This window comes from Nanorana parkeri, unplaced genomic scaffold (genome assembly GCF_000935625.1).
Source record: "Nanorana parkeri isolate BGI_ZX_2015 unplaced genomic scaffold, ASM93562v1 scaffold311, whole genome shotgun sequence".
Classification (NCBI taxonomy): Eukaryota; Metazoa; Chordata; class Amphibia; order Anura; family Dicroglossidae; genus Nanorana; species Nanorana parkeri.
Window position 1 is genome coordinate 236516 of NW_017306579.1, and position 14875 is coordinate 251390.

Here is a 14875-nt window from a genome sequence, read left to right on the forward strand (position 1 = left end):
TTAAACATTCTACTTTCAAGAATAGATACATTATGTGTCTAATACATAACATTTTGTATCTATTCTTGAAAGTCAAAAGATAAAAAAAAAAAAAGCCAGTATAGCTTGAGAGAGATATCTCTCGATCTATACGAGCTGTCAGAATGCCGGCAAAAGCCGACATGTGTGTCCGCTTTGCTGTGACTCTCAGACACCCGATATTAAGGTATCGGGTGTCTGAAAAAGGTTAACCCTTTCAGTAATGGATCTCTAGATAGTTAGACATACATTACTGAAAGGTAACCGCTGATTCTCAGCGGTTAGCAGCCTTCTAGTGCAGCAAATAACTCGTCACGTACAGTGTACGTGACGAGTCATTTGGTCCCTTTGTGGCTGGACGTACAGTGTACGTCTCCCGTCACGAAGGGGTTAAAGGAATAATGTATTTTTAATTTAATGGATTTAGAATTATTAAAAGACCTGCTTTCTGCTGAATGGTATTTTTTTTTAAATAATGTTTTGCCCTTATTTTTATGAAAAGCTTGCAAATTGGTCTTGAAAAAATGGCAGAAAAAAACAATATTTGGTTCTTATAGACTCAAGTGGGGTTCAGGGACTATATTCAGGGTTTGCTAATTTTTTCAAGTGTGTGATTAAATGCCCACGAATCAAACCCAGGCACATTCACTCACTGTCGTATTGAATAAACAGGTAATAGACTTAGGGGTCTATTCACTAAGCTGCCGTAGGCAGCCGAGTGAAAGACCGACATGAAGTGAAGTGAGCCGAACGTTGTTCGGCTATTCACTTCAGGCTGGTATGGCTGATTTCAGCCGTATAATGACTGAAATCAGCTGTACATCGGGTGGCTTCACGTGGCTTCGGGTCGGCCGAACATGCACAGCATGTTCAGCCGATCCGAAGTGCAGGAGGAGTTCGACTCAGCCGATCCAACATCTGGATCGGCTAAGCCGAACCTCCGGCAGGCTACTCGCTGCTGTTCGGTCTATTCTTATAGATGCCGAACAGCAGTGAGTGAATAGCCGAATGCCGCTGAGTGGAAAAAATAGAAAAATAGTTAAAAAAGTCCAAAAAAATAAATAGAAAACTATTGTGCGGAGCTAGCAGTGACAGAAGAATTGGTTTGACTAATTGTTGTAGTCTGTGGTCAGTTTAGCACAATGGCAAGGGTGGTGGGAACCTTTGATGTCTGTAGCATGATGTAAAGTGCACACAAATTCATATGTTTGTATATTGTTTTAATATTAAACTAATTGAAGAGTATTACAAAATTCTGAAAGGTGCTTTAAGATATATGGTAATATTTTGATCAGCCCTTGATGTATCAGTATAAGCTATCTGAAAAGTATGAATTTTTCTCTTTATTGTGGATTTTTTTGAAGATATTATATGAGGTGTTGCAACACATTATAAAGCAAAAGCTGAAAATGATCAATCTTTATGCAATCCATCTTCAAAAATGCTTATGTTCTTTCTTTCCAGTACATGTGGCGTCAGAATCTTCTGCCAAGCTGAAATTTCAGAATTGTGTTTCTATCTGGTTATAAGTGCCTTCCTATTAGTAAGTCAGACAAACAGATTTTCTCATGTGCTTGTTATATAATTTATTATATAGCGTAATGGAAGTAATTGCAAAGTGCCAAAATTGAATAACATTTTTTAAGGGATCAATAAAGGTTTAAACAAGAGATGTAGTTTCATTCATTAAAGCCCTTTTTTTTTTTACCAGATTTCTACTATTAACCTTGTTGCAGGCAAAGCACTGCAGCTAATGGGGACAATGAGTCTAAGGGGGTGATTTACTAACCTAAACACACGCACGCACCAGGTGCGTGTGATTTTCACACAGCAAAACGTATTTATCAACCAAAAAGTCTCTAAAAGCATATTTCCACTAATGCCATATATGGAAAAATCATGCACATGATGCATATATAATGCTGCTTCACAGTTTAGACAAAAATGGTTAGCTCATGCATTTACATTCCTGCATTCATCAACGCAAGCAACACAACATAGAGCTAATTTACACAACATCACCTTGCAATTCATGCTTGGCTTTGCACAACACACCTGCTGGGTGTGTACACACTACAAAAGTGTTTAGATTCCACCCATAGATCATGCTGGGAGGGAACACACTACAGAGGTGTATACATGTGCGTGGTGTGTTTATAAGGTTAGTAAATCAACCCCTAACAGTCTAAGATGTAATGACACATCAGTTTTTTTTAATTATATGCTTGTTAGTCAAACTGTCAGAGATCCAATATAAATCGTATTTATTTCCTGCTTTATACTCACACTACGAGGCTGACTTACTAAAAGAGTTGAATATTTTTACTCAATCCATTGAGTGAAGATTCACTTTGATTATCCGATTATAGACACTCATTTCAGATAGGGACAGTAGTGTTGGTCCATTGTGATGTATCTTTTGAACTTTTGCTGGCTACACACAGATGAAAATTTTTCAAACAATTTTGCGCAGTTTATAAATGCAAAAAAACCCTGCAAAAAATCAGGGCAACTTTCCACCAATACTTTAGATCATTACACTCCCCCCCCCCCAAAAAAAAATTGTGTGCTTGCATTCACTCTTGTTTGGTTGGTTTTGTGATCTAATGCTGGTTAAAAGTGGGTGCAATTGCCTAAAAATTGACAGGTGGCCAGCTTGTTTGTGGGATTGACCATTTTGAAAAAACTGAGAGTATGTTAAATTCTAAGTGCATGTCTTTTTTCAGCCAGCTATAAACTGAAGTTAGAATTAGTTATCACTAGTAATACCTGGTAATATGATTGAACAGGGTAGAGTTTGAGCACACACCTCAACACTGGCCCTATCATGAGAAAACAATTGTGATAAAATCAGGAAAAGGCAGCCTTCCCAGTCAGTTGTTCATCCAAGATAGGGGTCAGCAGTGTTGCATGGAAGCCACTGTGATAAATTAATGATTGTCTTATCTGTATAGATGATTATATAAACATTTATGACTAAACACCAATAAACAGGAAGCACATCCCACTTTGGTCCCACTTTGGCACTTCTGGAATTTATTAATGTCAGCCCAAATCTAAAAACATTTTATATTGATTTTTGGGTATGTGCTACATGATCTCCAGTACACTACTCTTCTACCTCTGTATCCATTTTTAAAATTCTAGTAAATTGTTAAGTTTCTACTACAACCTAGCATGATATTGAAAATAAACAATAAAGATATATAGCTTTTGACATGGATTAGCTTAAGCCGGGGCTAGGAGACAAGAAACCTGCAGGCCAGATGTGGCTCTCCAAAAAAAAGAAATTACATGTAATGGTTCCCGAAAACCTATGGAGCTTCTGCACATGACTTCATGTTTTTATCTGGTTCTGTCTTATAAAAAGAAGAAAATATGTAGCTGCTATGTACTCTTACCAGACTATCAAATACTCCTGTACACATCTCCACATCTCTACACAATCCTGATAGATTTCTCTCTATTTTTTGTATAAAATGGTCAGCAAAAATCAAAACTATTACCAAAAAAAACACACAAGCCTCAATTCACAAAGCCACTTGAGTTACAGTATTTTATTGTGGTTGGTATTTAATGATCATTTTCCATAAATTATATTAAATGCTTAAAATAACAAATATGTGGAATCATTATTTTCCTCTATGAACTTAACAATAACTGTTGAAAGCCGTATCATGAAATTGTATTTATCTTACAAAAGTTGCTTTCCTGCTGTCCTCAATAGACATAGGGTCTATTCACTAAGCTGCCGTAGGCAGCCGAGTGAATGACCGGCCTTAAGCGAAGTGAGCCGAACGCTGTTCGGCTATTCACTTCAGGCTGGTACGGCTGATTTCAACCGTATATCGGCTGAAATCAGCCGTACATCGGGTGGCTTTGCGTGGCGTTGGGTCGGCCGAACATGCTCAGCAGAAGGAGTTCAACTCAGCCGATCCAACATGTGGTGGGGACCTGATGGAGAACTGCAGCAGTGGGCGGGTGCAATAGCTAGTTTGCTATTGGCTATTGCAAATTTAAATAGCCAATAGGAATCTAGCAAGGCATTCCTATGGTGAAATATTTTTTTAAAATTTTATTCTGACGCCAGCCAACGGCTCCGTGTCAGAATAAAAAAGAAAAAGCAGTGTTTCTCTCCTGGGCGGCCGGGAGCAGGAGACTCCCGGAGCGCCCGGGAGAGTTAGGCTATCTGGAGATCAGTGTCCCTGGTTAGCTGGTAACCAGGGACGCTGGTCTCTCTGCAAGTGGCCAGAGCCAGCCGTAACATCACGGCCAGCTTCAGCTTTCAGCGCGGCTCAGCCGAGCAGAGGCATATGCGTTTGGCTTCGACTGAGCCGCTCGGCCATGATTGGGAGCTGTATGGGCTATTGTGAATAGCTCGTACAGCTGCCCTTCGGTTTTAATGAACCGAAGGGGTCCTGGGGCCGAAGCTAGCCGAAGGATTAGCCAAAGCCACGGCTAGATCCTTCGGCTGCTTCGTGAATAGACCCCATAGTATTGCAACCCACGATTATAGCCAGCTTGAAGCTAGCACATTTTGATCTTCTTGCAGACTTTAGGCATGCTATGTACACCCTGAAATATTTCAGTAGAGTACACAGGTGTACGTAGAATGCCCTGTGTCTGTAGCCCTGTTGCCTTGTTCTGCCCTGTGTCTCTGTGTGGAGGTGGGCATTTTGGTAGAGGCAGGGTTCTACTTTCTCATGCCAGAAATTGCTTTGTCCTGTGTTGGGGCTGCCCTGGAAATAACGGACAGTGCAGCTCCAACGCATATGGCGTGAATCGGCCCTGAGATAGTGTTATGTTGACAAAGTGCTACACCCTGATCCAGGTGGGTACTTTGATTTTTTGCTTGGTTTGTAATAAAAATGTGATCCAAGGCAGCTTCCTACAATTTTAAGGACCTAAATATGGTCCTCAAAAAAACAAGCAAGTGTGGTAAACAGAAGAGAGCACCAAAAATGTAGCTGTAAGTCCATTATTTGTCAGCATGATACAAAAAGATAGCAAATACGTTTTGGGGGCTTTGACAGTCCACCGTCATCAGGGCTAAAACACAATGGGGGTGATTTACTAACCTAAACACACGCACGCACCAGATGCGTGTGATTTTTTACACAGCAAAGCGTATTTATCAAACAAAAAGTCTCTAAAAGCATGTTTCCACTAATGCCATATATGGAAAAATCATGCACATGATGCATATATAATGCTGCTTCACAGTTTAGACAAAAATGGTTAGCTCATGCATTTACATTCCTGCATTCATCAACGCAAGCAACACAATATAGAGCTAATTTACACAACATCACCTTGCAATTCAGGGCAGGGTTTTGCACAACACACCTGCTGGGTGTGTACACACTACAAAGGTGTTTAGATTCCACCCATAGATCATGCTGGGAGGGAACACACTACAGAGGTGTATACATGTTCGTGGTGTGTTTATAAGGTTAGTAAATCAACCCCAATACATCAAACTTCTATCAGTATTATAAAACAACATAATGTTTATAAAATAATATGACATTCATCAGTTCATCAAAATGATGAGTCTAATCCATAAGGAACTCACAGATATATTAGAATATAGTAGACAAATACTTATATATTATAGAATAGAATAGCTATGGAGTTACCTTTTTATTATAACACTTAAGAGTGTAAAATGTAATCATATAACGTATTTTATACAAGAGTGCCTATTCATAATAACTAAAATAAGTATTTGTGCACATTGCTGTTAGCCAGCCTCACAAACCCAGTCTTGCTGGCTTCCTGCCTGATGTCAGGAATAGTGATGAGCCGAACACCCCCGTGTTCGGTTCTAACTCGAACTTTCGAACATGGAAAAAGTTCTAACTCGAACTTAGAACTCAATGCAGCGCTGTGTCAGTTTAAAATGCAGCTGTGGGGGAGAAAAATAGAGTTTTTGAGGGGGAAAATGGGATAAAGAGTGAAAGGGAAAATAAAAATGACCAAAATGCTTATCGAGATGAGCAGAGTTGTTAAGAAAACAAACATTTTGCTATAGAGTGCATGATACAAGAGAGACAGACAAGCAGAAAGCCAAAAATTGGAGCTGCTGAAAGAGGGTGTAGTGGGTTCGGTAGCAGGTATATATTAATTTTACCTTTAAACAATACATGAAACCATTAATATTTTTAATAATATCATAATAGTAATAATTTTTTTTGTAGACACTTCAACCACTTTAGGTACTGATTACACTATTTTACCTTTATTTGTCCCTTAGCATGTAGCCAAGAGGAAGGATTCTGTCCTGTCAGCATCAACTGAAAGTCATTGGTAAGTGATCACCTTCTTGCTCAAAGAGGAAAGAGTGCATAGGCAGCATACAAGCACATCCAGTGAAACATTCACTTGTTCTTAATGCAGAAAGGTATTCTTTTCTCTTAACTAGAAGTAAAGGTAGAACAAAACATACATGGTACCAGTTCCTCAATGATCACAAGCACCCCTCAGGACTTTTTGAAACTCTGAACTCAAAAAGCAAAAAGCATACCTAACTGGTAATTAAGTGTCTCACAGTGAAACAGTAATCCCCATGCACCCACCATGATCACTTTTTGCAATAAAGCTGACTGTAAAGAAATTCCTAATGGTAAAAGGTGCATAAAGGTAGCATGTAGATAATATAAGACCAACATTTCATGATGGTTATTATTTAAGAGAGAATCATTTTTTTTGAAGAAGTGGTCAAAGAGCCTAATGTGTGCCTAAAAAACATTCCCTGTGCCATTATATGATTACCACCAGTCTGCATCATTGATACTATATAGGATACATCCTTGGATCCTGCTGAGTTTTGATAATTCTGACTTTATGCAAAAATATTGATTCTTCAGACCAGGCAACACATTTTCAGTTATCACTTGTCCAGTTTTGGTGATGCCTTGGCCACTGAAGCCTAATGTTATTGTTCAAACATGAGATGAACCTGAGATGATCTACTGCTGCTGTAGCCCATCCTTCTCAGGTTTTGATGTGTATGGTAAGAGACATCTCTCTATACACCACTGTTATGTGGTTATTTAAGCTATTGTGGATTTCTTGCACCCTACTCATTAATAAGATATACCTGCCCTTAGAATGGTTGCCCATTGGGTTTTTTTCTGTTTTATTTTTGCACCATTCTTATTGAATTCCAAAAACTGTACTGTGATATAATCTTAGGAGGTCAGTAGTTTTTTAAATGCTGGAACCACGACACACCCTACACTAACAACCTTACACTAACATTTATGGTTTAGTTGCACATATTGTGCATCTTCTGTATTCTATTGTTTGGATAAACAACATCTAAGTGTCCTTAGGAATCATTCACACCAGCCGTCACACTATAACGAGCCATTTTAGCACATGGGCTGATGTCAAAGAATGAAAAACTAAGGTTATTCCTTCACAACCATAAATCAGATTCAAACTATTGATCTTTTCTGGGTGGGTTTAAATGTATTGTACTTATATTTGTGACTCATGAGGCCCATTGAATGTTGTAGAATGAGAGAAAATAGCTGCTGACTGTGTCATTTACACAGCAATGGATATCAGATGAAATCTTCCTGCCTTATCTCTTTGCCTGTTTTGCGATCTATTCATATAAAGATCCAACTGTGATCACTTCCTTCTCCATATTCCTCTACCTTTCCTGATGTTTCTTTCTTTTTCAACAGTCCTCATGCTTCAAATGTGATAAGATAATAATAATTGATTTGGGCATCAGGGGAACATAATGTAAACAACCAAAAAAAAATCATTAACTTAGAGTGGGGGGTATAATTAAGACACGTGACAAAGGGTGGGGAATGTATTCAGTGCAGCCCACCCAAGCAGCAGTAAAAACCTAGAAAAGGATATGATTGATTGGGACAGCAATTACTTTGTCAATTACATAGAAGAAACTCATTGCAGATTGTTTCTTTCTATTACACAGTTCTTTTACTCACAAAACATTTGTGATGAGCCGAACACTCCCGTGTTCAGTTCGAATTCAAACTTTCGAACATGGGAAAGGTTTGAATTCGAACTTGAACTCAATGCAAATCTATGGGGTAGAACTTTGAAAATTAAATGTCCCCAATTTTGAAGCCTTATATGCAATTTATTGGCCATAAAAAGGGTATGGGGATTCGGGTACTGCCCTGGGAGACATGAATCAATAAAAAAAAACTTTTAAAAAATACAGTTTTTAAAGGAGCAGTGATTTTAACATTACTTAAAGGGTAACAATAAAAATGAAAAAGGGGGTCCCCTTAAACTGCATGTAAAGTGGTATATCAGCAAAACTGACATTTGTAAAGGAAAAAATGAATTTTTTTATTTTTAAAGCGTGCGGTTCCCCCTCCCAAACAATAACAGACCCTTTACGTCTGGTAGGAATGTTAGGAGGGATCCCATTAAAAAAAAAAAAGCGTGGGGTTCCCCCCAAAAGTCACGCAGACCCTTAAGGTCTGGTAGGAATTTTAGGAGGGACCCAATGTAAAAAAATACAAATATAAAAGTGTGTGGGGTTCCCCCTCAAAGTCATACCAGGCCATTAGGGTCTGGTAGGAATGCTAAGGAGGACCCCACCCCCAAAAATGGGGGGGGGAAACATGGGGTCCCCCCTAATATTCCATGCCAGGCTCTTGATCCCAGCACAGCCTGGCAGGGCAGGAAAGTGGGGGGACGAGCGAGCCCCCCGCCCGCGATACCAGGCCACATGTCCTTGGCACTAGAGGGTGCTTTTCCAGGGTCGCCCCTGGAAAAGCACCTTGTCCTCGCGCCGATGGGCCTCTTCCCCACAAGCCCTGGGGCGTTAGTTGTGGGGGTGCGGGCAGGGGGCTTATTCGCATAAGGGTACCCCTTTAATAAAGGGGCACCCAGATGTGGCCCCCCTTGTGAAGGAGTAAGGGGTTCTTCTACCCCTACCCATTCACGAAAGGGTTAAATAAAAGTTTTACAAAAGAGGCCACACTTTGGAAAAAAATCCTTTATTTGAAAAAATATGTTTTTGACAAGTCTTATATTAAAAAAAACAAAAAAAACCCCAAAAATTTATACACCGACATAATCCAGGGTCAATCACTACGTCCACCGTTGTCCACGACGACGACGACTCGGCAAAATAAAAAATAAAACAATTAAAAATAAATAGAAATAATAATAATAAAAAAAACGCCAACCAACACCGTCCCGTCGCTGCAACTAACACCCGCCGCAGAATGGCATTTTGACAGATTGTTTGTGGCTATCAGATACATGGTTGATGATTCAGCAAAATGGAACAATCGTGAAATTTTGAATTTTACACAGATAAGTCTGATAAGATTGATGACCGTCATCAATCTAACTAAAAGTAAGGGGGAGGTCATCAAAACTGCACTCAATAGTGGCTTGTTCATACTGCTTGCATTTGCCTGCCTGCTTCCCATGTCCTCTTATACGCAATGCATTTAGGCATATTATGAAAAGATTTATTTTGCTGCATTTGGATGCATTTTCTTTAGAAAATGTTTAAATCCAAATTTGATAGGATACTTTCTGACTTCTGTGCATTAAAAATATGTAGTACTGCATATCACCAAAATGCACACTGCCATGTACATTATATAGTGACATAATTTTCAAATAGTTTTTGAGGACCTGTCTGTTTAGAAACAGACATTTCTTTCCCAAATAATGACAGTAGATATCAGTGTAAAACTAGCTAATGAATCTACTAGAGGATCCTCAGGAGGCCCTCACCATAAGTGGGTCCATACAATATTTACATGAATACAATATAAGAACCTGTGTTGTAGCCTTTATATTATATTACATATGACATGAATGCATTTGTAAATGGTATTTATGATGTAAAATTTCTATTTTGTACAATACATATTATTTTAGATTCACAGACTGAAAGGGTTCAGGTGCCCCTGCCATGGTGCTACCTGCCAATATGCCAGTTAGCACAAAGCAGGTGCTTCAAGTGAAAGGGCCAGGAAATTAGTCCTGCTCCTAAAGTATTATTATGATGCTAGGTTCGTATGATGTGGTGGATTATTAAGGCTCTATGGAACTAACCTATAACCCTTTACAGCAGGTGTAACGGCCGTCGCCGTCAGCTGCGGGCAAGGAGGGCGGAAGCGGCAGCCAGCCGCTCAGTCGCTGGGCCGATTGCGTTCCACGGTGGAACGCACGAGGTCCCGAAACCCAGAAGTGAGGGGCGTGCGTTCCACCGTGGAACGCGTAAGTGCGCCGCTGCGTACGTCGGCTCCTCCTTCTCCTCTAAGGCCTATTTAAACGCCCAGGAGAGACAGCATGGCGTTCCAAGATTGTGCCAGAACGCCTGCTGTCTCTTGGGACCCTCCACGAACCTCCAGATTCCTCCCTCCTGCGAGTCTGAATCCACCAAGGACCCCCTGTACCTCCATAGCCAAACCCTCCAAAGAGCAAGTATTCTATGTGCAGTTGCACCTGTTGTCATCAGGACTGTTTGATTTACAACTTACAATTTCAAGCCTTAATACTACGGGGAACTGGACCCATACCAATTAACTGTATTGCCATCTAAGTTCTGCTAAACTCCCTACTCATTAACCGTACTCAGATTATTGATTTGTTCGCTTAGGAATTAACCCTCTCCAACCCCACCTTATTATTTAACTTGAGGCTGTGATGCTAGGATCCCTAACTCTCTGTTTAACTTGAGAGTGAAACCAGGGGTCCATACCTGAGAAGCCTCCGCAGCTGAGATCCACGCTAACCCATTCCATACAGACGTGACAGCAGGTAAGTTGCTATTTCCTTGTTAGGGCATGGGTTACTCTATTAGACATCTTAAAATTACTAGAAGTATCATAGCTGTACTATAGTACGAGTAATAGGACCATGGTATACTGGGAGCTTCCAACTGTCCAGTTCTTATTCTGTAATTGGAAAATTAGTTTACTCAGTAAATAGGAACTATTAACACAATAATTACTACTAAGCTGAGCAATTAAGCAATTAGATCATAGGATTCTCCCATGATTCCATTGTCCATTTGCTACTATCAATTTAGATTTTGGCAGATTGGGCCTGGAAGCCCAGTGTAAATTTGTGTGACGTTTTCCTCTCCCATGTCAATCCCTTGATATGTTGTTCACCACCTAAAATATAAATTTTCTACAATGTAGATATCATAGAAACTCAAAAGCTAGAGTAGTGATGTGTGTATTATCCTGCCTGTTTATTTAATAAATGTATCTACTGACTTGTGATGCATTGTGTTTGTTTTTGTCATTTCCAATTACGGATGCTGGGCCCTCTGCACTTTGTGATGAGGTCATCAAGTGTGAGATAGAGAGATAGAGAAAAGTGGATCTTTATCCACAGGGCACAGACTGTAAAGCTGGCCATAAACGGTTAAAATTTATTTGTTGAAACTGAGGGCTGAAAGAAAAAAAAATATAACAGATTCCTCCATCCATGCTAAACAGCGTGGATGGACAAATCTCCTGCGGGTTATTGTATTCTGATAGCTGCACACTGTTCACCAAAAAATATTCCGACCGGCTTCTTCAATTTTCTGATTGAAGAATGCCAGACAGAACTCTGCTGACAGGGCCACCCAATGAGTGAATTTCAGACTGAAATTCTCATAATGTATGGCCAGCCTAAGGCAATTCAGTATCATGTCACTGAGATACGCTATGAAGACTCTACAATGTATTGATGTTGCTGTTTGGAGAATACATAAAGTAAAATGGTTCACTGGATGTTAGTTGTTCCTTCTATTCAACATATTGACTTTCAAATACAATACAGTGTGGATTATTGTCTATTGTAACTGACACCTTTTCTCAACTGGGACTGTACTTGTTATCCACAAGACTCAATAAGTGGAGGCACTTGTGTTTTTTTTTAGACATTCTGCCTGTTCTCACAGATAAAGTGAAGGCTCTGCTCCTTAATACCATACAGGTGGTGCCAAGACACATCTGTAGCCTGCAGAGGGTGTACAAATAGGGCTACATTAGCATCTATGGTTTTCTGCAAGTGTGCATAAAATGTATACTCTAAAAGATACAAATAAAGCCAGTGAATAGTGCATACAAACACAATACAAATCAAAATATTCTAATAAATATAAAGAATGTGCAAAGTTAATAACATATATTTAAAAATGTATACTTAACAGGCAACCTACATTAAAAAGTGATACAAACTTTGGTACCTTATGAAACATTAAAATAAAATTACACCACTGAATTAAATCTATAACCTCTAAAGTTTTGTAGGAATACCTAGCATGAGTAAGTCATTAGGTGTGCTCAGTATGTCTGTGGCTCCTAAATGTATGCAGGTGTATGTCATGGGTGTTTGTGCAAGTTTTCCATATATGAGTATCCCATGCTGCATGTGTGCGTGTGCAATTTCTTTAAATTGTAGTTTATTTTTTCTTTTCTACTTTATCAACCAAATAACTCTCACTGTGACTGTTTACACGGGTACCCATTAGAGAGTCGTATGGCTAAGGGGACTTTTTAGTGATGAGCTGTCCATAAGTTCAAGTGATTATTCCTAGGAGAACAACTCCAACAACTCACCACCCTGTGGCTGTTACATGTGCTGCATTCCTCCCAGCAGTAGGGCATGAACATAGTACTACTGTGAGACATCAGAAATCTAAACAGACCCTTACATCTCTGCTGACTGAACTAATATATCAAACTGCTTTGTAAATGTTTTTACACTTACCTTACAAGTGTGCCCTTTTCCAGCACTGTCAGATTGATCTTCGACCCCTACCACTGCCATCTCTGCTGCTCCTGGGAAGTCCTCTTCGGCCATTGGGTGACCACTGATGATGTAACTTCTGTGCATGCGCACAGGAGTTATATCCTCCCCTTCACTTGGACTATACAGTCCATGTGAGAGAATGATGTGAATACCTTTTGATTTAAGAAGGCTTTACTGTGCTATGTACTCATTCAGTTTTGATTCCTTTAGTCCCTTCTCACCAAAACCTGTATGGTTGCTTAACGGTTAGCACTTCTGCCTTGCAGCACTGGGATCGGTGGATTAAATAGCACCTAGGACACTATCTGCATTGAATTTCCATGTTTCATTCTATCACATGTCCCAAAAAACAGGATCACTCATAGTTTCAGCACAATGGGCATGGCCAGTAGCAATTCAAATCTCACCCTTATGCTTCAACAGCCAAATGCTCATCTAGAACTTCTGGTGTCTTTGCAGATTGTTTCTCAAGAGTTTGCTAAACATTCGTGTTTTAGTACTGCTTGGACCGAGAAGAAGGGGGATCGACAACTTCCAGTGAAAATGTAACTGTTAGTGCAAATGAAATAGTATCGTGGACAGCACTCAGCTGTGTTGCAATAATGCACTAATACTGCTACAATCACCTTAAGCTTGGATGCAGAACAAACCTAACAAAAATTCTATTCACATGCAATTTTGGAACTTGTTCCAGCGTAATATGTTATATTGCCAAAAGTTTTATTTTTAGTTTTGGGTAGAGTATGGAGGGATTAACAACCTTGTCAGGTTTTTTTGCTGTTTGTGTCCCCATTGGAGGAATCTGTGATGTGTTTTGGTGACCATTGTTACCAAGACAAAAAGTGGAAAATCCAAACTTTTACAGTTGTTATAAAATATGGTAACAACTGCAAACGTCAGGTGAAAATAATATTATTTAACCACTTCAGCTCCCTCACCTGTATACGCCCTTTGTCCCTGAGCAATTTTTACATTTCAAATATGTGTCTATTGATTTTTTTAAATTACTTATGATACCAAAGTTTTAACAAGGGCAGCATAGTGGCGTAGTGGTTAGTTCTTCTGCCTTGCAGCACTTAGGGTCCCTGGTTTGAATCCCAGCCAGGGTCACTATCTGCAAGGAGTTTGCATGTTCTCCCTGTGCTTGCGTGGGTTTCCTCCGGGTACTCCGGTTTCCTCCCACACTTCAAAGACATGCTGGTAGGTTAATTGGCTCCTCTCTAAGTTGGCCCTCTATGTATACATGTGAGATAGGGACCTTAGATTGTAAGCTCCTTGAGGGTAGGGACTGATGTGAATGTGCTGCGTAAATTGTCGGCGCTATATAAATACTTGTAATAAATAAATAATAACACTGTATAGAATGTGATGACTCACATTACTTTAGACCTCTGGAGTGGAGGGGGGAATGATGCTGAAGGGACCAGTCTAAAGCCGGGTATACATGAGACGAATTTTGGCTGGTTCATTCACAGGGGTGCCACTCCCTGCATACTTCCATCTGGCATCCCTCAATCAGCTGACGGCCACTGTCTGAATACAACACAGACAGCAGGGGATTTGTCCATCAACGCTCATAAGTGTTGATAGAGGAATCTGTTCTATTTTTTTAATTCAACCCATGGGATGAACAAAAAACATTGAGAAATATATACCCAGCTTAAGAGCAAGCCAGGATCGTGGTTTGGGTGAGTATAATTTTGTTATTTTAGCTTTCTAGACAAAATGACCACTTAACCCTTGCAGTGCAGGGGTAGCCCCACTGCAAGGGTTAATATTTGATTTGTCCGGAGTTCTGCTGTAAATCAATTAGTGTTAAAGAAGAATTAAAGTATTTTTTTGGCATATATCTTCTGCTAATAAGCAGTAGGCCTTTGAAAAATGAGTGGAAGAAAGAAGCTGTTCAGATCAAGAGGCATCACACAAGGTAAGTCCTTAAAGTATTATGGGGGGAGGGGGATTCTAGCTTTAATGTCACTTTAATGCAAATAAAAATTGCAATTTTTAAATTTGTGATTTTTCCTATTAATTATGACAGCAAAATTACAAATGAAAAAACGGTGTGTATTTTTTTAATGCAATG